At 44.7% G+C, this 23577-nt stretch overlaps 1 long non-coding RNA gene across 1 annotated transcript in view; it reads right to left on the minus strand.

Annotated features, from left to right (window-relative positions):
* Positions 1 to 19768, minus strand: part of LOC131919494 (uncharacterized) — a 56586-nt gene extending 36818 nt beyond the window's left edge. The window contains exons 1-2 of the long non-coding RNA XR_009381268.1: positions 19624 to 19768; positions 827 to 965 (exon numbers count right to left, since the gene is read on the minus strand). This is a non-coding gene — a long non-coding RNA (uncharacterized LOC131919494). The remainder of the gene's footprint in view (positions 1 to 826; positions 966 to 19623) is intronic.
* Between the last annotated feature and the right edge of the window lie 3809 nt (positions 19769 to 23577).

Here is a 23577-nt window from a genome sequence, read left to right on the forward strand (position 1 = left end):
ATGTACATTGTCTATTTAGTGCTCAGTCAACTTCCTAACTCCTCTATATTCATCCTTTCAATTGGTCTCTCTTTATCAGAATTACTTTCCTTCTGCCTAACTTAATTATTCACATGACTGTATTCCTTCCTACCTTTTGAAAATATTCCCCCTACCAATGTTTGGTTTTCTCAACACCAATTGCTGGTAACAGCGTTCAGTCACAATGGCGTCTTTCATTGTTAACTTGCTATGTGCTGGGGATGACATTACATCATTTAATTTACTGAAAACACACTTGTAGAATCTCTGTTACATTTACTTGGTAGGGTTTGTTAAAACTCCATCTAAAATTGTGAGAATTAGCGGTTGCTGTGCTGTGTGGAGGGGACTGGAAACACAAACTGCTCAGTGTTCATGCCTGGGGAACAGAATGGGGCTTTCCTGTCCTGCTGGCCACAGGACTAGAGGCTGGTTTCTTTGGATGCCATTATAAATATTTCTCACTGGGATAAGTCAAAGAAAGGAACTCATTAGAGCTGATCCTGACTATAATAAGAAGCTAAAATGTCTTCCCTGTAAATATGGTAAAGCCAAGCAGGTATCACAGCCAAGTCACAACCAGTGGTGGGGGGACTTCAGGGATTGCAAGGCCAGTTTCCAGAAAGCTGGAGCACGGGGACAGAGCAGAGATTTGTGGTCCTGGGACATCTCCCTTGAAATTGTCAAGAAGCTCACTGTTTATTCAATCATTAATTTAATAAGTGTTGATATGTGTGATGGCTACTCTTGGTTGTCAACGTGACTATAACTGGAATGGACTATAACCCAGAAATGGAGGGCACACCTGTGATCCAGATCTTGAGGCAGGAAGACAACATGCCTTAGATTCGCCTGATCTTGAGGCAAGATGACACATGCCTGTAATCCAGACCTTGAGGCTAGAAGGCACACCTTTACTCTGGGCCACACTTTCTGCTGGAATCCTAGATAAGGACAATGGAAGAAGGAAGGGTTTGTCCAGTCTTTGCCTGCTTGCCCTCACCTTGTCAGCACATCCATTCCTTCCTGGCAATGGAGCCTACTTCTTCAGGATTCCACCATATGCAGAAGACCTGCTGAAACACCCAGCTTCGTGGGACTGAGCGACTACTAGATTCTAGGGCTTTCCATTCACAGCTAGCTGTTGTCAGATTAGTTGGACTGCTGCCTATAAATCATTCAATCAATTTCAGGTAAATAGCTGAGAGAGAGAGAGAGAGAGAGAGAGAGAGAGAGAGAGAGAGAGAGAGAGGGTAGATAGACAGGCAGACAGGTAGGTAGGTAGGTAGATAGACAACAGATAGATAGATAGATAGATAGATAGATAGATAGATAGATAGACAGACAGACAGACAGACGGATAGACGGACAGACGGACGGACAGACAGACAGATAGATGAATGTCCATCCCAAAGTTCTGTGACTCTAAAGAACCCTGACTAATACAATATGATATATAAAGACATCGTACTTGCTCTTCATACGACATGAAGATTAATGCACCTCTGCTGTATGGAGTTACTGGCTACTGAGAATGAAAGGACCTGATAAGATCCTAATATACATTGCAGCCTCCTATATTGAAGAACGTTCTCGCTGTGTGCAGAGAAAGCCCAGGCCCCTAAGTGGAAGGAGATGTTGAAGGGAAATGAGTCTGGACTACCTGCAGACAAACTTGGAAATGACACTGAAAAGTGCACTGGGGGTGGATGCACCAGGTGGGAAACAGCTCCCATCTCTCTCTTCTGAGGGACATATCAGCTGAGGGCTGGGCATTGCCTATGAACAAAGCCTGGTATTTCTAGAGGAACTAAAGGAGATTCAATGGCAAGTAACAGTGGACAGCCATCACAGCAGGCATGGCCGGTCTATGGCTTGCTGCTTGTTCCCAAGGTATGAGTTGTGTGCAGGGCTGGCCACGAGAAAGAAGTTTGCACTGCTTCCCAAGAGCCAGCACTGAAGATGGAGGGAGCGAAAGCCAGTGTGTGCCAACAGGGCCCCAGGGAAGTGGGCAGGGTGGGGCTGAACCGATGAAGTGGAGCTGCCCATCCCAAGCCCGAAATATCTGTGAAAAGTCAGAAAGTCAAGGGCATGCAAAGCAAAATCTATGCACTAGCCATTTCATTCCTGAGAGCCTCCAACGGGGTACAACTCAGGAATCTACCAGGGGGCGCATTCACTATGTATTATAACATGAAACAGTATTCAGCAAAGAAAAGTCGAACGATTATACTGGTTTGCCCTATAGGTTGTTACTATTATGGAGTACAGGAAAAATATGAGTTGGGCACTGACGTAATTAGAAAGTGAAAGTTCCCATAGAGATGGATGACAGCCTGCATGGGGAAAGAATGGCAGATATTCTGCTAGAAGTCACAACGGATTTGGAATCCCATAGTTTGAACCGGATATCAGTACCCACGTGGCTTTGTGTGAACTGCCTGATGCACCCAGTCATAAATTTCAAAATCTGCTGATCAGTGTGTTAAGTTCCTTTCAGAGCCTTTGAAAAGACTGTTTAAGATGGTACACGCAATGCAATGCTATCCAGCACACACTCAATAAACACTGGTTCCATCTCTCCCTGATAAGCATTTAGAATAGTCTTTTAAATTGGGCAGAACACATTCAGATGATCACATGTGAATGCACGCCTCATGATGAACGGGACATCTTCTAAGTACCACCCACAAAGTAAAAGTGCATGCTACCTAAGCGGCTTAATAGACCGTCCCTGCTACATAACTCTAGGTTCCTAGGGGATGCAAAATTCACAGTGTGCGTGACAGCAGGATAGCAGCTGTCCCTCTCAGAAAGGGAATCTGGAGTATAAACAGCAAGTGGGCGGTTCTTGGTGACACTGGTTACCTGATAAATAGAGCAGACTCTATAAAACAGCCACTGGCGGAGTGCTAGGCCCTCACAGCATCAAAATCAAATATACACCATATGCTCTTTCTGGAGTTTTATGATGCAATAAAAACTGAGACAAGAAACCATTGTTTCAGTACACAAACCCAGTTTAACAGTGAGGTTCAAGCATCACCAGTACACCATCTGAAGCAAGAGAAAAGAAGAAGTGAAAATCACTGCTGTCTGTAGCAGACTCAAGCTACTTGCAGAGCCATGCCTAAAGCTGCAGGTGGATCAGCCAGGAATGCTAACATTTCAAAGAGTGAAACTGTAAGTGTAAGGACCTGTGAGCTTCCTGGCCATGGGGGAGAAAAGTGTCCTTCCCCACATGAGGCGTCAGAAAGTGGGTTATCTTCCACTACAAAATGTGTTTTAGATTCAGTGACGACACAGTGACATGGAGACATGGAGACATTAATTACCACCAAGTCTAACAACCTGAATTCAGTCTCTGGAACCCATGTGCTGCGTGCTGGAAGGAGAAAGCAAACAAACACTTCCCACCAAATTGCCCTCTGACATGCTATAAGCCCTCCCACCACACACATCGGAAGAAAAGAAATAAACTGTGTTTTATTTTAACAGTTTTAACAGTCACGTAATTTAATAGACTAAACAACAACAATTAGTGTGGTGATATTATGTTCCCCAGAATATTGTGCTCCCTAATAAACTTATCTGGGGTCAGAAAACAGAACAGCCACTAGATATAAGGACCAGAAAATGGTGGCATACACGCCTTTAATCCTAGCATTCCAGAGGCAGAGATCCGTCTGGATCTCTGTGAGTTCAAAGCCATACTGGAAACAGCCAAGCATGGTAACAAGAGCCTTTAATCCCAGGAAGTAATGGCAGGAAGCAGAAAGGTATTTAAGGCGTGAGGACCAGGAACTAGGCCTGGTTAAGCTTTTAGGCTTTTGAGCAGCACAGTTCAGCTGAGATCCATTTGGATAAGGACTCAGAGGCTTCCAGTCTGAGGAAACAGGATCAGCTGAGGAATTGGCAAGGTGAGGAGGCTGTGGTTTATTCTGCTTCTCTGATCTTCCAGCATTCACTCCAATACCTGGCTCTGGGTTTGTTTATATTAAGACCTTTTAAGATTTGTGCTACACAGCCTTGGTGCAGTGGGAAGGGGCTTGGACCTGCCTAGGCTCAGTGTGCTGGGCTCTGCTGACTCCCCATGGGAGACCTCGATTTGAGGGATGTGGGGATGTGGGGTGGCTTGGGAAAGAGGGCTGGGGGATGGGAGGAGGGAGGGGGGGTCTGTGGATAACATGAGGAGTAAGTAGAAAATTTCTTAATAAAGAAAAAAAAAGATTCGTGCTACAAATTAGTAAAATCCTGTATCTTGAAGTCATATGTACCAAGCTGGTCATGGAGAAAATACAACGTGGGCCTTGGAGCACAATGGGGATTGTCCCCTGAGCCTCCCTCATGATCTTAAAGGTGAACTTGAGATAATATTTAAGTCTGGTAGGTTTGGGTTTTGTACAGCTGTGAAATAAGAAGAAATACTCTTTTAAAAAAAAAAAGGCAAGGTCTCACTATATAGCCTTGGCCAACCTAGAACTGCCTATGTAGATCAGGCTGGCCTCAAACTCAACAGAGGTCCACCAGCTTCTGCCTCTCAAGAGATCTGATTAAAGGTGTGTGCTACCATGCCCAGCCTAACTGAATTCTTAACTGGCAGTATTGTCATAAATATTACAGATTCAACATGAAAAATGCAGACATCAGTCATCACTGGACCATAGCTGCCACCACCACCACCACCACCATCATCATCACATCCAAAGAATAGAACTGGTAAAGCCACTTGCCACCAAGCCTGAAAACATGATTTCAATTCCCCAATTTCCAGGCAGGACCCTGACATTGGAAGGAGAGAACTGACTCCAGCAAGCTGTCCTCTGACTTCTACACACATGCCAAGACATGTACACAACACAATACACAATAAACAAATAAACATACAAACATTCCAAAGAGTGAAGTTGACGCAGCATCTCCTGCAGCAAGAATTCAAATAAATATCACCAACATCATCATCTTTAAAAACAAAAGTCACAGTACTAAAAACACTCAAATAGCCCACAAGAAACAGGCAAGGGGCAATAGAGGAACAGTAACAAAAACAAAAATACCAAACCAAATACAAGATAATGTGCCTAAATCCGAACGTGTCTATAGTTACATGAATTATAAACTCTCTATGCATGTCCAAGACAGAGACACAGCTACATTCCAAGACTTCAGTACTTTTTCCTGGATAGTTAAGTCAGGGGATGGAAAGATTGCAAGAATGAAGCCCTGAATGATCGACTACCTAGATCTAGCCCACACCTAGAAAACACTGCCCACAGTAATCACACAACCTGGGACATTTACCATATCCTGGGCGTAAAATGAAGCTTAAAAATGAAGTGAATTAAAGTCATATCTATTATGGCCTCTGACTTTAACAGGATTAAGCTAGAAATCACTAACAAAAAGATAATGAAAAGTGTCTAAAATATTTGAAGATTAAACAGTACATTTCTAAATAACCCAGCATTCAAAGCAGGCTTCTCAAGAGCATTTTTTTTAAAGTTTCTAAATAAAAAAAAAAAAGAAAAGAAAATATATTAAAAAGTATAGGATACATGCCTCAAAAGCAGTGTGAGAAAAAATGGGCTGGAGAGATGGCTCAGCAGTTAAAAGCCGGAGCGACCGCTCAACAGTTAAGAGCACACACTGCTCTCCCAGTAAACCTGAGTTCGGTTCCCGGCACTCACATCAGGAGACTCACAACCGCCGGTAACTCCAGCTCCAGGGGATGTGACACACTCTTCTGGTTTCCATAGACACACAAGTTTACTGCATGCTGACTTCGTTTGTTTCCATCAGAGGACCATTAAATTGGTTGCATCGTTTTGAACAAACTTATTTGGCTTTTATAACAATGCTATGAGAGTGCTGTTGAAATTAGAACAAGGTACAGTGGCACATATGCATGAAAATGTCACACTGAAACCAATTACTTCACACACCAATGCAGAAGAATTCATAATAAAAAGGCTCTGTAAATGTCCAGAGTCCAAATGCAGAATTAGATGTAACATGACAACGTGCACATGGCCTTGACAGTCGCATTTACAGGTCTAGGGTTAGGAAGCAGGTCACAAACTCTACTTGCTACTTGTTCACCTTAGACAAATTTTAACATAAGCCTATTTTATCATAAGGTTGGCTATCTAGAAACATTTACACAGCTGCTACCTTGAAATACGACCTGCCACATCAAATTCGATCTTATGATCAATACTCTTCATAGTAAAGATTCTGAGCCCTGTTACTAAAGGTCAGTCTCCTTCAATCCACTAGATCATTCTTGCTGTGTCTTATATCCAGGAACTGTCTGTTTGTTTATAGACATCCAAGACACAATTGGGCAGCAACTCCCAGCTAGAACTGACTGTCTCATTAGGATATCTACTATACCATGATTTAATTGAACTTTGAGAGGGCTGGGATTTGACAATTTTTTCTAAATATAGTTTTCTAATTTTATACAAAATGTAACATTGGACAAACCCAAAAACAGAAGAGGAGTTCCCTTTTATGGACAAGATCCACATCATAATAGAGAGGAAGAAAGGGCTCCTGCTGCCTGGACGGGCAGCTCTCTTTAGAAACCTGAAGGATAATCCCTTCAGGTAGCAATTAAACTCCACTGTCACCCCAGGTGGACATTCACACTAACAGAATACGAAGCTGACTTTGAATGGACTCTGCTCAGTTACTGGGCAGGATGAAAGCACAGTATCTACAGCCGAGCAGGGTGTGGCTGGGAGCTGGCATAACTTTTGAGTAGAAAACACAGCACAGCCTCAGGGACCACGGTGACTACTGGGATGCTTCCTGGATCATCCTGCTGACTTCAGAGGCTTCTGATAACTGTCTCTTCAGACTCAGATCAGCTTTGATAAGAACATGGGGGGGTGGGGAGAGAGTTCAGTGGGTCAAGTGCTTGCCAGCACTCATGTAAAAAAAAAAAAATTTGGGGGGGGGCCGAGGTTAGAATTACTGGCCACTCCCCCAGCTACATGACTGCACATGCACTGTCCAGTAGCCAAGCAAGAGGCTTAGTCATCCCAGGGCTTTGTGTCCTATGTAATTCATGTACTGCATGATCATGTAATTTGCGCACGGCGCAATCACATAATCTATGCACATGCGTGGTGTAGTTACATAAGCCCATATGCGCATGTATATATGCATATGGGGTAACTATAAAAGCAGGTTCCACCTCTTCCTTCCCTCTCTTCCTACACGGTCATTCCACAGGCCTATGCGCACCCCTTCTATTCCCTTCTCTTAATAAGCTCTTATAGTGGGTTTCGTTGTGCCTCGTGGCTTTTTTCACTGGTAAACAGTGCCGCTTAATAAATAACATTGTGCCACTTAATAAATAGTGGGGTGAGTGGGGCATGGTGGCATGTGCTTATAATCCTAGTGCTGGGAAGCGAAAACAGGAGACTCCCTCAGTCTGATGAGCCAGACTAGCCTAATTGACAGGCCCTAGGCCCCAATGAGAGACACTATCTCAAAAACAAGGTGTATGTGTCCTGGAAAATTGCACACACACACACACACACACACACACACACACACACACAGGGAGGTGGAGAGAGGGGGGAGAGAGAGAGAGAGAGAGAGAGAGAGAGAGAGAGAGAGAGAGAGAGAGAGAATGAATATGTTTTCATTTCAAGGTAGGGGGAATGTTCCTGTATGTGCAGGTATACATATATGTGCAAGTATGTGTGCATATGTGTGTATTTGCACATGGAGGCCAGAGGACAACCACAAGTATCGGTCCATCAGTCCATCTTGTTTCTGAGATAGGGTCTCGTGTTGGCCTAGAACACGCCCATTAGTTTAGGCTGACCAGCAGCAAGCCCGTGGGATCTCCCTGTCTCTGTCTCCTGGCACTGCTATTACCAGCACATGTTACCATGCTCAAGTATTTTTTGTTTTAACATAGGTACTGGGGACCAAACTTAGGTGTCCATGGCAAACACTTTATCAGCTTAGCTATCTCCCCAGCCTCCAAAACACACACACACACACACACACACACACACACACACACACACACACACACTGCTTTGAGAATAGACAATTCCATTTTAGGGTATAGGAACAGAGTGGGACGCATGCTTGCAATCAACTCTTTTCATCTATAAACCATATCAAATCACTTAGAGTCATCAAGAAATTCCTCTAATCACCAAGAAGGCCTCCAGAGGCATACCCATGATAACATGCACACCCAATGAATCACTTAGCAGAGCAAGTATCTCAGGAAACATAAGCACAAAATTCAAGATGAAACACCATCCCACAGCAGGGCAATCCTAAAAGCATCTGGTATTCTGTACTAGTTTCAGAGCTGGAGCTAACACTAAACACAGCCTCTGAGTCACCATGCTACTCCGACTGAATGAAGCCCATGTGTTCTTAGACACATCAGCCTGCCAAGATCCATCCCTGAGTAAGGCTAAGAGCAACTTTTGTGTGGAGTACCTGCTGCAAATCTCACATACTCTTCTTGGGTGGATTGTTCAACTCTCCTTAAGACTGGTTTTCATATTCCATTTGTGGTTGGCTTGCAGTCTTTCCTTGATAAATATTATTTGAAAATGATGCCTCCCAAAGCTTTTTCCCAAATCTCACCAATAGTCTGTCCATGTGTATCCTTCTCCAAGAGTCTCTGTGAATTTGTCTGTTACACAAACTAAAAATATGTTGAGGGATCTGGAGGAACCATTTCCCCTTGGGTAAACTTACTATGCCCTTAAACAGAGTTTTGCTAATGTCACAGGTCAGTGTGTAAGGGTGACTCATGTCCATCTTTCCCTGAACTTTTAGTGTAGATAAAGGAAGACGTGATGGGGAGGACAGGTTTAAGGACAAGAGACAAGCATGGTTCACCCAGACACTGTTTGCCCTAGAAAGACAGAGACAGGGAAGCCAGAAGACAAAGACAGAGATTCAAACACAGCTCCTCCATGACTGACAATGGTGGTCCATGCCAGGGAGCCCATCATAAATAAAAAATAAAAAATAAAAAAAAAACCTTCAATCAAAAGTGCATTTAGCCGGGCAGTGGTGGCTAACGCCTTTAATCCCAGCACTCGGGAGGCAGAGCCAGGAGGATCTCTGTGAGTTCGAGGCCAGCCTGGGCTACCAAGCAAGTTCCAGGAGAGGCGCAAAGCTACACAGAGAAACCCTGTCTTGAAAAAACCAAAAAAAAAAAAAGTGCATTTAATACACCTAACCTAACCATCATCACAGCCTAGCTGACTCCGCCTTAGGCTCGCTCAGAACATTTATTTACATCATTCTACAGTGGGGAAAATCAATTAACGTAAGACCGTGCTGAAAATCTCATTTAATTCATCACGTACTGCACGGAATGAAGAGCAGACATGCTGCCCATTGTACGTCATCATTAGTACCCAGCTAAAAGCACACTGAAGCTAAAGAACACCGGAAGCATGAACTTAATTACATGCTAGATGACAAGGAAGCCACAGCGGCAGGGTTTGGCCGTGGAGGCTGGTGCTTTTGTGGCTGACTGAGAGCTGTGGTGGGAGATTACACCCAGCTCCAAAACAGATCAAAATTTAAAATTTGAAGTATGGTTTCGACTGAAGACCTCTCTCTCATACCAACACCCAGTGAAAATAATAATAATAATTGGAGCCACCATGAAATCAGGAGCCACCTACACAGCAGTGAGTAGAGAGAGGAGTGGGGTCCAGACAAGTTGTAGGTTGTTGACCATGGTCCTGAGAAATAGTTGTTACTAGGCCTTGTTCCTTCCCCAGGGCTGAGACGCTAGCACCCTTGTAGAACTCTCTTCTGGATTTTAGGCCAGATGAAGAACGAGGTGGAGGCAGGAGAAAATGTGGAGAGACAAGAGTAAAAGAGATGGGCAGCCGGGCGGTGGTGGTGGCGGCGGCGGCGGCGGCGGCGGCGGCGGCGGCGGCGGCGGCGGCGGCGGCGGCGCACGCCTTTAATCCCAGCACTCGGGAGGCAGAGCCAGGCGGATCTCTGTGAGTTCGAGGCCAGCCTGGGCTACCAAGTGAGTCCCAGGAAAGGTGCAAAGCTACACAGAGAAACCCTGTCTCGGGAAAAAAAAAAAAAAAAAAGAGAGATGGGCAGAGGTGTTTGAGGGATCTAGTCTCTCTGGTTGCAAGAGAGAAATAAAAACTACTTGCTGGGCATTTTCAACTAAATCATAATTAACAAGAAAAAAATCACCGATCACACTTAAACTAGATCTTTGAAGGATACTAAGAAGTTATGACCATCCATGTGAGAGTGAGTGCTTCAACAACTGAGTGTGGTAAGGTGGTGAGCAGAACTCAGCTACCAAGAACTGAAATGTCTGTGTGAATTGAGTCACAGCCACATTCTTGTCATCCCCCAGTGTCTCCTTGAGAGATCTCATCCATTCCCATGGTTTCAGAGTCATTCAAGTCTGGTGACTCCAACTCCGCTTCCATGGGTGACCTCTTCTTTGAATTCCAGAACATAGAAACCAACTATTTCTCTCCCATCTCCTCCTGTGTGGTTCCTAAGATGTGAATCCTCCCGTCAACGTGCCCACAGGGAGTAAACAGTTGACAGGACAAAAAATAATGGAACTTAAGGGACTGGGGAGATAACTCAGCCCAAAAGTGTTTTCCACACAAGCATGAGGACTGAGTTTTATCCACAGCACCCTCATGAGAAAAGCCAGGTGCGGTGACTCCTGTCACCCTAGCACTGAGGAGGCAAGGACAGGAGGATCCCTAGGGCTTACTAGTCTAACTGACTAGTCCCAGGTGCCAATGAGAAACCTTGTCTCAACAAACAAGGTGTTTAGCTCCCAAAGGACAACCCCAAAGTTAACATTTGGTCTCAATATGCATACACACATACACACAAAATGTCATACTCAATATAATATCATGAAGCATAAAGCATTCTCTTAACAGTGAGGGAGTTCTTTACCTGAGTCAGAAACTTGGACATGAACCATGGTAGATGTATATACCTAGAGAAAACAGTGGATGCAGAGGACAAACCTTGGGTGGGGATAGTTCTTGCTGGTGGCAATCACAATACAAAGCAACTCTTTTCCACATATCTAAAGAAATAACCACTGAGCAGGTGGCTCCCTTCACAGTGATGGCTACATCCATGATGGGGAACACTGTCCTTCAAATAATGGTAGCGACTATGATTCTCAACTCCAAAAAGTCCTAAGATTGAAGGAAAGAGTGATGGCAACTCACATACTGTAAGTCTAGGGAACTTATGATGGAGTCAAGAGTACAGAGCCCCAGATTTCTAGAGCCAGGACTGGATTTAAAGGATGGAGAATGCAAATGTGTCGCTTTTGACAACTGGTGGTCAACAGACACTTCTTAAGCTGTAAAGGTAGCAAAAGCCGAAGTCGTGGATCCGATTGGAAAAGTTGGATCCTCTCCCTGGTGGAGGTGCTAGGACAGCTTAGCAAACCTTTATTTGGGAATACATAACCAGCATTGTCATGTTGCCCTAGAGAGGTTTATAAATGTCATCCTAGTGTCATTTGCACCTGAATTTCCTTCTGATGCAGCCAGGACCCCTTGAGCCTCAGATGGATGTCAAGGTGATACAGGATTGCCCATAGGTTTCAGAACACAGTGCCTAAAGGCATCTGAGGGTCAGTGTCTTGGATGCGAACCAAACCCAAGATAACCCAAAAATCACACATGTAGTAACAAAATGGCATTTGGAGAAAGAACAAGCTTAGGGAGAAGGCGAGTGGGGAGTAGAGTGACCACCCAGCTTAGGAACTCATCTCAAGGTCAAGGGCTCGGGCACAGGTGAAAAGTACACTGTTATAGTTAGGCAACCACTGGGCACCCCTCCAGATGTAAAGCTTTCCAATGGGCCACTGGCCTCTCTGTGTAGTTTTTAATCTTGAAAAATGAAATACAATGGACACACATTAGAACAACATCTAGGAACCTTCTAGTAATTAAGTGAGTACAGAGCGAGGCAAGAAACTGCACCCACAAATACATGCATTCCAGAAGTTTTATTATGAGAAAAACCAAGGAAAGAGGAGAGGAAAGAGTCCTCTGAAGCAAGGATTGAATGCCTTTTACAATATGTCATGCACATGAAAATTTACTGACTCACAAATTCTGGTCAGTGTTTTATTCTCCCCTCTCCTTCCAGATTGTTCTATTTATAAATATTTGTACTCTGACGATGATGTGACTCCTTTTGTACAGCCACACTGACTCCCTCATGAAGAGCTGCATTTTGACTCAGAGGACATCTTCAACATTGAGATTTACAAAGAACTTAATAAATACAAACATAAATAGATGGGCTCTGAATACTATATTCCAAGCATTCTCTTCCTTTATATACTTGCAAATTATACACCAGCTTGCAGAGCATCTCAACAAGCAGGGTGTAAATCTTCTCAGAATCTGAGCACCTTGGAGATGCTTTCATCTGCAGCCATTAATTAGGGCGGTTAAACACAGCCTTCTTCAAAGGCAGGCTCTGTCTTTGCAGGCTGTGGAAGCCGTATGTGGAAAAGACTGAGTATTACCTGAGGATTACAACAGTTGGTTGACATAAAGAATTCATAATCTATTCCAGACACAGGCTTTAAATGAGTCTAGCAGTGGACAGGATCTTGCATGGTGTGAGCCAAAATCCTTGGGAACATCCTATTCCGGGGACACAGGCTGTTCTGTGGTTTGCGGGCTCACGAGTGAGTCAGAATTGGCCTCACTGCTTCACTTTGAAACTGTTACTTGGCACCAGCACAGTGACACACCAATGGCCCAAAATGCAATTAGCTATTATCCATCCTCGTTAAGCAGCAGCCTGGTTGCCCCTGGCATACATGGGAGATGCAGTAAATGTGGCATGCCTCGCCATGCAGCAGGTCCCGGTTCAGAGGAGATTAAAGAACTCACGTTACACAAGATATTTTTTGTAGACTCCAAAAACTATTTTTTTAAAAAAAATCACCTGCCAAATTAAAGAAATGTTTTGTAGCATAATATAAATGCAGTGTCTAAGAGGTTCTGGGCTCCCTCTGGAACTGTGTGATATTTTAATAATATTTATCATTTTTCTCCTGTAGTTAGAAAGTAGGGTCAGAAATGCACAACATATAAATTGGTTTCCATGGCCTTTGATTAAAAAAAAAATGTGCTTGTATTACATCATTTTAGTGGCTCTTGAATTCTGACAAGACATTATCAGCTCTCCAAAAGTGACGACATCTCCCTGGGGCATAAAACTCCAACATGGTGAAGCTCAGACACCTTTCCTTCCTAACTCAAGTCCTAAAAAGAGGAAAAGAAGGTTGTATCACCTGTCTGCAAATGCAGAGCCAGTACCAGAGTGACAAAGACCCAGTCCTCATGACTCAACAAGAAGGCTATATTAATTCAGAGTAGCCAGAGTCGCAGACCTGGATGACAGAAAGATCCAGAGCCCTCGTTCCTTGCCCTGTCTCACCTCTTCCAGCAGGCTCTAACCATCAGCAGTGACATCTATCAGTTTCCTTAATGTGCAGCAATGGGATTTATATTGCTTTTCGTGATGGGCTGTCTGTAGAGCTTGTGAACCCTGATCCTTTGGGCTTGGCTATAGTGTGGGACATGCACATTGAGACCAGTGGTGACAGTGTGTTGACAGCCTCCATTAATGCCCTCCCTGTCCATCTTAGTTACCTTTTTACTAATGTGACAAAGCACCATGGCCAAGTCAACTTATAAAAGAAAGCCTTTAATTGAGGCTTGCTTACAGTTTCAGAGGGTGAATCCATGGCCATCATGGTAGGGAACATGGAAGCAGACAGAGAGGCATTGGCACTGGAGAATTAGCTGAGAGCTCATATCTGATCCATAAGCACGAGGCAGAAGCTGGGGGTGGGGAGAGAACTGGGAATGTTGTGGGCTTTTTAAACCTCAAAGATCTCCCCCAGTAACAGACCTCCTTCAACAACACCTCCTACTCCTTCCCAAACAGCTCTACCAACTGCAGAACAAGCATTCAAATATATGAGCCTACAGAGGCCATTCTTATTCAAACTACCACACTATCTCAATGTGTTCCATTCTGTAGTTTTGTCATCCCTGTCCACTTTGACTCTGTGCCAGGACATGTGGCATCCTTAGTCAATGGGATAGTATCCAATACAACAATGAAAAGGCTTTTTAAAAAACATGTTAAGAAGGGGCTGGGGGAAAGCCCTGTAGAATGCTTGCCTACCATGCACAAGGCCCTGGGTTTCCAGAATCCATATAAACCAGGCAAGGACACAGGACTGAAATCTCATTATTTTGGAGGTGAATACAGGGTGATCAGAAGCTCAAGGTCATTTTAAGCTCTATAGAGGATCTAAGACAAGCCTGGGCTACATGATACCCAGTATCGTGTGTGTGTGTGTGTGTGTGTGTGTGTGTGTGTGTGTGTGTGTGTGTGCACGTGCACCAGGACTATAAAGATAACTACTATGTATTCTCACTCAGGGAAAGGTAGGAATAGGAGGTAAAAGGGAAGTTGATGATTTTGTACAAAAATACAGTTAGAGAGAAGGAACACTCTAGTGTTGACAGCACAGTGGATGACTAGAACTAACAATAATTTGGGTGTGTCTGAAAATAACGGAAATCACAGAATTAAACAGGAGCCATGCTTTAGAAACATGATAGATGAAAGAAATGCTTCATGTTTCAGACAACAGACATGCTAATTATTGATTTAACCTTTTTCCATTACATATATGTACCAAAATATTATAGTGTAGCCCATAAATATATACAGTTATTTTGAGGTTAAAATATATTTTAAGCCAGGTATGATGGCACACAGCTTTAATTCCAGCACTTGGGAGGCAGAGGCAAGTAGATCTCTGTGAATTCCAGGCCAGAAAGAGTTATGTAGTGAGACCATATCTCAAAGTAAAATGGATGGATAGATAGATAGACAGATGATAGATTAAAAGCAGATAGTCATGAAAAATAGTATTTGAGCAGTCTCTTCTCATAAGAGCATGTACAGGCTAGCCCATGAGCATGCCTGAGCTACTTTGAAGAGGAATTGTGAGACACTAAAAAAAAAAAAAAAAAATAGACCCATGGTGAGCTAAACAACCCAGCTGGGACCACCCTGAGCTGGACGACCTTTGTCCCATTCACCAGCTGGGCAGCTTCACAACTGTGCTCAGCTGTGAGTGGCTTAAACTACCCCAGTCATAAGAGCTATCCAGCCAACCCCTGGATAGATCTTACGGGAAAGAACAAATGGCCGTTGCTTTAAGCCATTTGTTGAGGGGAAGCTTGTTCCATGGTATTGTGTAGGTAATAGTTATAGAGAGCAAGATCTGATTTCTTTTATGGTCATAGAAGAGAGTGTGAATGTCTCTATCACGAATACTGCCTCACCATCCTTCCTTAAAGTAGATGTGGAACAAATTCTAAGATAACTACTTTCAAGGTCACTGAATCATTGCGTCTGTCTGAGGCACCCACAAGAGATGATGTCATCACTCAAGATGATGTCATCTGCTGGCCTTGAGCTCTGCAGTGTTCCCACCAGCACGGAGACACAAGCACTGTTTCACTGTTGTTTCCCAGAATGCATTGCAGTAGAATCCCAAACGTTATCACCTGTATGTATGCGCCTGATGTTTCACAAATGGGACTTGTCACCTTGCCCGTTTTGTTACGAGCTGGAGAGATGACTGTGTTTAGGGTGGGGATGAGTAGGTGACAGCCCTGGAGACGGGAGTTTAGACAGGGCTGAGGAACTGGAAAAGGCCTGGTGAGTCCCTGTCTGGAGCCTCCTCTCCTGGCTCTGGTAGAATGGAGTCCAAACCAGTACAGAGCTTCACACATCATCAAAGCTCCTCAGTGCACAAGTCAAGTCCAGATCAGAAGAAACCATCAACTAGGCTTAATTAAATAGGATCCTACAAAATCTCAAAGCAAAATGTCAAATAAAATGTGTGGCTGGTGAGACGACTCGGCAGAGGAAGTGTGGGCCTGGAGACTTGAGTTCAGTCCCCAGAACCCACATAACGGTGGAGGGAGTGGATCAACTGCACAGGACTGGCCTCTGACTGCTCCATGTGTGCTGTGGTATGTGCACACACATTAATAAGATAAAAACATATTTCTAAAGTACAAGTGTGGCTGGAGAGATGGTTCAACAGTCAGAAGCCTGTGCTGCACTTGGGAGAATTAGGTTTGGTTTAAAGCACCCCCACCAAGTGGCTCACGACCTTCCTGTAACTAGTTCCAGGGGACCCAGTGCCTTCTGGCCTTTACATGCATGTGGTGCACATAAACTCACAAAGGTGTATGTACACCCATTTTAGTACCAAGGAGCTGGAAAAAGGTTCAGTGGGTAAGAATGCTTGCTGCACAAACATGAAAACTTGAATTCAAATCTCCAGACTAAAACAACAACAACAACAAAAAAAAAAGGCAAAACCATACATGCCTGTAACCCCAGCTCTGTGTGGAGCAGAGACATGAAGCTTACCAGGCACGAAGGGCCTTCAACAAAGACCAGGGAAGTACGCAGAGGCTTCTCTGCACATACAGCCATTTCAGACCCCAGGGCACCTGTGGAGCCCCAAATCACCAGCACACCTTTTGCTTCTGCTCTTCAGGAAAAGTTCTGGAGGAAGACCCGAGGAGAGAAAGAAAAGTCCCGAGAGACAGAGATGCCTGGTCGAGGGTAAACGCTGGAACAAAAAGAAGAAAGCCTGGGTTTCGTCACTCAGGGAAATCTCCAGGACCTTTCTGAGTGCTAAGCTAATGAACTCCAGTACCACAGGGTGATGGGGAGGAAATGATGTGACATGATCCAAACCACAGATCTGAGTACAGCTGTCCATTCTGAGCTGGCTCCATATATACAGACACACAGACACACAGACACACAGACACACAGACACCCCTCCTAGGAGGATGTACGATGAGGTTAAGAAAGCTCTATCTGGGGCCAGTCTGAAGAGAATATGGTGAACAAAGGTACCAGTCAGGACACATGGGGACACGTAGACAGATGTGCTCTAATCCTCACTAGCAGGCAGTTCTAGGACAAACCCCGCCTCCTTCACCGGCACTGTCTTGAACCATTTGGTGGAACGATTCCTCTCCATTTCATTCAAGTCTGTGTCCACTAGCAACAGCAAATTGAATCTATCTCAGAAGGCTGCTGTGGAAGACAGCCATTCAAACTCTTCTTAATTCTCTGGCCCTGACATTTCCTTTCCAATTAGGCTCAAACAAAACCAATTTCTGCCCAGCCTTCTGGATACAAAATTCAAGGTGCTCTTCAGAGGAGGCCTAAAAGGCAGGCAAGTTCTGCAAATGTCTTACAGTTGGTCTCCCAAAGGCCTGCCGACTTCTTTGAATCCTTCCACATTCTCTATCTGAATTGTTGAGCTCCTATGAAAACTGAGCTTGAAATGAAATGTAAAGTGCTTGAGTCTTTTAATCAAAGGAGCCTTGAGAAGTGCATTCTTACTGTTATTAGTTGTTGTCCCGACAGATAACTGCTGTTTTGTTGTCTAAGGGCTGTTCTTTGCACTGTTTTAAACATAGTTAGATTAGACCGGCTGGTATGGTTTGGATCTTGCCTCCCTGGCCACTGTGATCACCTAGAGAGGACACACATCCACACGTGGAGTAGCTCGAGCCTTCCCTCTGAATGTTCACATTTGTGACAACCGGACGGTATTTTGACCAGAGAAAAGAATATTAGTATCCATATGTTCATGGAACCATTCACAATTTAAAATCAGAGGAATGGGAAATGGTTGAGATTGAAATGCCTTCTTCAGGGAAGCAGGAGGAGTAAGGGGGCTCCAGTCAGTTTCACGGGGACAACAAACACCTTGTAGAGAAAGGGTTGAGCCAGAGAGCAGTCCTCTAGGACCTGGTCCTCTAGGTTCTGTGTGTGGTGTTTCATTTTCAGTCTTTTCCTCGGTGGATTTAGTCCTTCCTGACTAAGGGAGTTTCCATAGGAAGATTAAAGATATATTCCTCTTTGGCAAATGTAGTCTTTGGGTACACCAGGGGACTTCAGAGAAAGCCTACTCCTGAGCTACTGGAGAAACAGAGCAAGGCCAGCATGGGAGCCAAAGAGGAGACCTTAAGGTTGCTTCCTCTGTGGCAGGCAAAAAGCACATTATAGAATGCCATTTTCTGAGCCCCAACAACATTGAACATGAGGGCAGCCTAGTCTCTGAGCTAGAATTGAAAGACTAAACCACGGAGGCAACTTAGACCAGAAAGCCTTCAGAAGTAAAAGAAGTCTCGGAGTCTATTTGTAACAGGTCAAGTGAACATTCCCGGCTGACCATGCACAGCACTCTCGTTTACAGCTGACACTCTCTCCTGCCTAGCCACAGCTGCAGCACAGCAGCATTGTAAGTTTGACAAGCTCATGCAGGTATGGCCTGACAACACTTCTTTGCCACAAGCTTTTCCCATCCTACCCTGAGACTCTCCTGTGACCAGGAAGCATCGGCCTGGACAAGAGCAACTCAGAAGTGCATGGGGGAAGAGGGAACATCACCCCCTGAGATAATCCTGGACCACAGTAAAATATGGCAGCATATAAATGCCTCCTGCCCTCTGCTTACTTCCAAGTGAGCAACTCTGAGAGGTACTTCAAATGGTACTGTGGGATGAAAAACCCAGTCACTCTAGAAGTAGCTACCAGAGCTCTGTGACTTTGAGCAAGCTGTTGAAGGTCTCTAGGGACTCTGCTTCCAATATATATATATGGGGGGGATACTTCCATGTGGTGGCACACATCTGTCTATATTCCAGCACTTGGGAGGTTGTCTTAGTCAGGGTTTCTATTGCTGTGAAAAGACACCATGACCACAGCAACTCATAAGGAAAACATTTAATTGGGTGGCTTATAGTTCAGAGGTTCAGTCTATTATTGTGGTAGAATATGGCAGCATGCAGGGAGACATGGTGGTGGAGATGGAGCTGAGGGTCCTACATATTGACTTGCAGGCACCAGAAATTGGTCTGTAACACTGGGCATGGCTTGAGCATATATGAGACCTCAAAGCCCACCTCCACAATGACACTTCCAACAAAGCCACACCTCCTAATAGTGCCCCTCCCTACGAGCTTATGAGGGCCAATTACATTCAAACCACCACAGAGGCAGAGGCAGATAAGGAGTTCAAGGTCTTCCTTGGATATGTAGTAAATTTGAGGTGAGTGGACTGTATGAGACCCAGTCCCAGACAACAACAACAACACACACACACAGAGAATGAAAGGGTGTACGATGGGTAGTTTAATAGCCAGCTTGATGCAGCCGAGAATCACCGGGAGTCCTCGATGAGGAACTGTCTGGATTAGGTTATCTGTAAGGAATTTTTTTTTAATGGAGTTAATTGAGGTAGGAAGACCCACCCTAAATGCGGACCACACTGCATTTGTGGGCTGGATCCCAGACTGAGGGGAAAGGAGAGCACCAGCAGAGCATGGGCAGGCAGACACGCACTCTCTCTCTTGACAGCGGCTGTGAGTCCCCGTCCCCTTGACCGCCCTGCAATGATTGGCTCTATGCAGAACTGTGAGCCAAACAGACCTATTCTTCCTCCAGCCACTTCTGTCAGAGTATTCTATCACAGCAACAGGAAATGAAACTAATACAGGGTGGATGCCTTCAAATGCTTCGAGGTTTCCGTATCCTGGCAGATCATGTATAGATATCATCCCTTGTGGCTGGTGAACCTTCGAAGTTTGTTACAATAAGTGTGTCATTTTTGTTGTAGATTTTAAGTAAAATGTTCCAGCTGAAGCTGCCCTCGCCAAAAACTTGAGCCCCCTGCGTCCCTAAGTCTTAAACAACAGCTTCCCTGTGGCCCTGCCCCTCGGCCCCAGCCTCCACTAATTTATCTCACCCACATTATACTGAACAACAAGCAAGGTGGCCTGGCCAAGTGCCCCTGTGAAGGAGCCCTGGGCACCACCGCCCATCACAGTGGCACACAGGAGCAGATCTGTCCTCATGTTAGTTCACTCTCACCCTGGATGGCAGTAGCAAGTGATTCTTCAATGGTTGAGCGTGCGGCAGACAACTTGTGAATCATAACCCACGCTCCGGTGGTGAGCGACCCAGATCTGGCTTCCAGGCAAAGTGATACAGAAAAGGCAGGGGTGTGGGAGGGAGGTGGAGCAAGAAAAAGGGTAAGGAAGAGCTCTGGAGGGGGGAAAACATGCTTCTAAGAGAAAAGGAGGAGACTGGATGCCATGGGCAGTGTGGGTCCAGCAGAACTTATTCTAACCCCCACTTGGCTAGCATGTGCTATTCCTTCAAAATAGTTTTCAACCTTCACCTCCTTAAGAGTGAACAGGAAGAGAAATTTTTACCTTATGAGTTGCATGCATGCATGTGTGCCTGTATGCATGTGTGCATGTTTGGATGTGCACATAGGAGCCAGAGTTTGGCATTCAGCATCTTCCTCTGACATGCTCTACCTTAATTTTTGAGACTAGGTGTCTTCACTGAGCCTGTACCTCACCAATATGGCTAGTCACTGGCTAGGCAGTAAGCTTCAGGGATTGGTCTGTCTCTGCCCCTCCCCTTAAAGACACAGGCCAGAGGCAATGGCTGGTGATATTCCACAGGTGCCTTCACTTTGGCTTTTGAGACAAGGTCTTCTGTTGGTCTGAAGCTCACTGATGAGGCTAAGCAAGATGGTCAGTGAGCCCCAGGGATTCACCTGTCTCCACTTTTCCCTGCTAGAGTTAGAGCACATGCTGTCAGGCCTGGCTTCTGTACAAGGATTCTGGGAACTTCATTCTTGTGTGTCAAATACACTACTGACTGAGCTATCTAATCACTGGTAGGTTATTTTGAAGTATAAAGAAAACAGCACCTCTGAAGGACCTATAATAATAAAGCAGAGCCTCCTTTAGGACCTATGATTAATAATTTGAATTTTTCATCATAAGCAACACAGCCCTTGGTTGCATTCCAAATGGAACTCACAAATAGTCCCAAACTACCCACATTACCCTTCATAGAATTATTCAACAAAACATCTAGTGCCTACTGAAGACCAGGCTATGAGAAGAAGGTCCACACCCTTCAAGCAGAGCCAGTTAAGACTGGAAGGTGAATGAGTAAAGAGTGGGGCTGGATGGGTAGGTGGTGAGATGCAGAGGAGCTGCAGATGCACTTAGAAAGGCCTCACTGCCCTAGAGAATCAGAGAAGGCTTTAGAGAGCTCAGGAAGCCCAACTTGTGTAGAGATACAGAGATATGAAAGAGGGATGGTGTGACTTCCTATGTGATGAGACAATATCTGTGTCAGGGAGACTGTAGATAGAATGCATGAAGCAAAATCAGGCCGACCATGGCGCCGCATCCCCGTAACCCCAGCCCTACAGAGGCAGAAGAGGAAGATTGTAGGGAGTTTGAAGCCAACCCAGTCATACACAGTGATGGCATCTATGGGGGCGGGGGTCTAGAATCAGATTCCAAGAGCTTGCACACAGGACATTTGGCATGACAAAGACATAACAAACCTTTAAGCCAACAGCTAAAGCAATCAGCTCTGTGCCTTCTCCCTGCTAAGATCTCACATCCAGGAAACCAGAGAGGCCAGCACCGTGGCAAGCAGGGGAGAAAGGAAACCTCTATCCTCATCCAGAGAGAAGACGATGAAACTCGGGAAGACAATGGTCTCTCCTGGCTGAGAAGATATGGGATTGGACTAAGAAGCTATTTCTAAGTAAGACTGACAGGATTTAGAGACCAAGATAGAGAGCAGTGAGGGGAAGGATGTGTTCCGGGGCAGTGAGGGGAAGGATGTGTTCCGGGGCAGTGAGGGGAAGGATGTGTTCCGGGGCAGTGAGGGGAAGGATGTGTTCCGGGGCAGTGAGGAGTGTTTCCTTTGCCATTTGCTCTCTGACCCCCAGAATTGGGTCATTGGTTGAAGAACTATTAATTTAGTATCAACACTGGACACCTAAGATGTAACCATTTGCTATGGATGATAATATTGGGATGTCACATGTTAACTAGGTCGACCCTAGATGTTCCTCTGGTCAATGGTCTTCTTCCAATGTTTAACTCTTTTGCCCTTTCTGTCCGACTCTTGCCATGGTACTAAGTATGACTCACACGTTAATGATTCCAGAATTGATAACTAACTCTGCTCTCATGAGTTCGTGGTCCACATTGCCAATCTCATGTCAAATGTCTTACCTCGTGTTCTATTCACTTCAAACTTGTTGGATCCAGTTTTCCTTCAAAATGGGCCCTTTTCCCATCTCCTAAAGAAATCAGTCCTCAGATCTTGGGCACTGCCAGTGGACATATTGGGCTAGTTCTGGAAGACTTTGCCCTAAAGGCCAATATCTCATTCAAGAATCTGTTTGGAAAGCTTCCCTACACAATCAAGGAGTAAACCCTGTAGCTCCCCATGTTCATCAGTCTTACCCTTTGCTCACAGTAAAAGGAAATGCTTTAAAAGTAGAACTGCACACATACACAAAACCTTAACCCCTCAGAATAAAGAAAAACTTTTCAAGAAATAAAAACTTACAGGAAAAGTTTCAAGCTGGTATCTGTATCTTAGTGTTCTATGGCCATGAAGAGACACAATGGCCAAGGCAGCTCTTATAAAGGAAAGCACTTAATCAGGGCTTGCTTATGGTTTCAGAGGTTTAGTCCATTGTCATCATGGCAGGGAGCATGGCAGCATGCAGACAGACATGGTACCGGAAAGGTAGCTGAGAGTTCTGCATCCGGCTCTGCAACAGGAACAGAGTGACACTGGACCGGGCTTGGGTTTCTGACACCTCAAAGCCCACACCCAGTGACACACTTCCTCCGACAAGGCCACACCTCCTAATCCTTCTAAGTTAGTGGTTCTCAACCTTCCTAATGCTGAGACCCTTTAATACAGTTCCTCATGTTGTTGTGACCCCAACTATAAAATTATTTCATTGTTACTTCATAACTGTAATTTTGCTACTGTTATGAACTGTGATGTAAACATTTGTGTTTTCTGATCTTCTTAGGAAACCCCTGTGAAAAGGCCATTCAACCCCCAAAGATGTGGCAACCCACAGGTTGAGAACCACTGAATCTAAGTAGTACCATTCCCTAATAACCAAGCATTCAAATATATGAGCCTATGGGGGCCATCTTATCAGAACCACCCCAATACCCTCAGAAAGTTTCAAACATACTGTTTCTTTAAATTTAAATTTAAAAGAATACATATATTTAAAATATGATTGACAGAATATGTAGGGACATATGCCCATAATCCTGGTACTCTGGTGGAAGAGGCAGGGAGATTTTCAGTTCAAGGCCAGTCTCAGATACTTACAAGACTGTCTCTCAAGACAAATCAAACAAAAATGCCTACAGAACTTCAAAGGAAATTAAAGAGACAGTCAGCTGAGGGGACCTAGCACCTGCTTGGTGGAGTTCAAAACAGACAACAGAAACTGGCATCCAGAAATAATAAGATAAATAGACCTAAGAATTTTCTAAAGACTCAGACATTTAGACTGGGATGACC

Source organism: Peromyscus eremicus, chromosome 9, assembly GCF_949786415.1.
Source record: "Peromyscus eremicus chromosome 9, PerEre_H2_v1, whole genome shotgun sequence".
NCBI lineage: Eukaryota > Metazoa > Chordata > Mammalia > Rodentia > Cricetidae > Peromyscus > Peromyscus eremicus.